This window comes from Austrofundulus limnaeus, unplaced genomic scaffold (assembly GCF_001266775.1).
Source record: "Austrofundulus limnaeus strain Quisiro unplaced genomic scaffold, Austrofundulus_limnaeus-1.0 Scaffold491, whole genome shotgun sequence".
Classification (NCBI taxonomy): Eukaryota; Metazoa; Chordata; class Actinopteri; order Cyprinodontiformes; family Rivulidae; genus Austrofundulus; species Austrofundulus limnaeus.
In genome coordinates this window covers 130,909-132,337 of record NW_013952893.1, presented here as the reverse complement: position 1 = coordinate 132,337, position 1,429 = coordinate 130,909, and positions in this window count along the sequence as shown.

The following is a 1,429-nucleotide window of genomic DNA, read 5'->3' as shown; positions in this document are numbered from 1 at the left end:
GTGTGTGTGTGTGTGTGTGTGTGTGTGTGTGTGTGTGTGAGAGAGAGATTATAGATTAAAGTCTAATGTTTTTTTAATCGCCACGGTATCATTCCACTGGCGACATGTCTGAAAAAGACTGGTTATTTCAGCAGCTACGCCGCAATCGCGAAAAATAGCGTGCAACACAATCACAGGAAGTGACAAAACTACGCGAAATGCGCCACAATCTGTATTAATACTATCTAATAAGAACATATTGTGGGGGTGTAGATGGTCATTTTCATAAATGCTTGCCTACAATTTCCACACCCCATTGTGACAGGTGTCGGAGGTCCAGGAAGCTTTGTGTAACTGCTTTTTTGAGCGATCTCAGCTCTCGTGGGGGGTTACTCCAGATAATAACATGGTTTTTGTTTTTTTCAGACACGTCAGGGGTAGTTTTAGGGATAAATTCGTCCAGTGGAAGTAACGCAATTAGAACCAGCCAGTCCTCGTATTTAATGATGGACTGTGGTGTGTCGGTTGAAAACTGTTCATTGTCATGAATTTGGTAAAAACCCACCTCTCCCCTGTGGTAATTAAACACGTAACCCACGCTCGCGGTGAAACCATATTTCTCCAAAGAGAACTCTCTATGCAAGAGATGTGCTGGAGGAACCTGACTTCTAAAGCTATTATTTTTTTAGGAGCTCCGGGCTGGTCTTCAGCCTCGGTCCTAGAAACGGATACCGGTGTGAAGAACGTGCCAATTCGAGCATCTGATTCGAGATTAGTGTTCTGTTTGTCCAGCTCTGTAAGGGTAGAAGCGTTTTTACTTTTTTTCCTGGCTGTTCATCAGCGGGTTTAACCGGTAATCCGAGCCTTTTAGACATGTTTTTTTCTGTAAAAAAATAGAAAGATAGACAAAAAATAATTAAAATCAATTTGCAACAATTAAAATATAAAAAATACATTATAACTCTAAATAAAAAACATTTTTACTGACCTGTTAGTTTTTGCGCAACAAAAAAAATAAATAAAGGAGAACTCCGCTTCTATCTCACGCGCAAAGTTGCTGGAACACATACACACAGATAGAGTACATTTAAAAATATATTTATATAAATTACACTAAACAGAATTAAACAAATAAAAACACATTTACAAACCTTTAAGTTTGGCTGCTGGTGGAACAGAGTGACGGTTCTTCTCGCTGTTGACAGACATGAATACATTTAAATATATATATATATAATTACATTAAACAAAATAAATACGAACCTTTAAATTTACTTTAAGTTTGGCGTTGCGTAACGCTGCTGGTGGAAGAGAGTGACAGTTCTTCTCGCTGTTGATAGACAGATAGAGTACATCAAAATAAATACAAACCTTTAAATTTACTTAGTTTAGCGCTGCGTAACGCTGCTGGTTGAACAGAGTGACGGTTCTTCTCGCTGTTGACAGACAG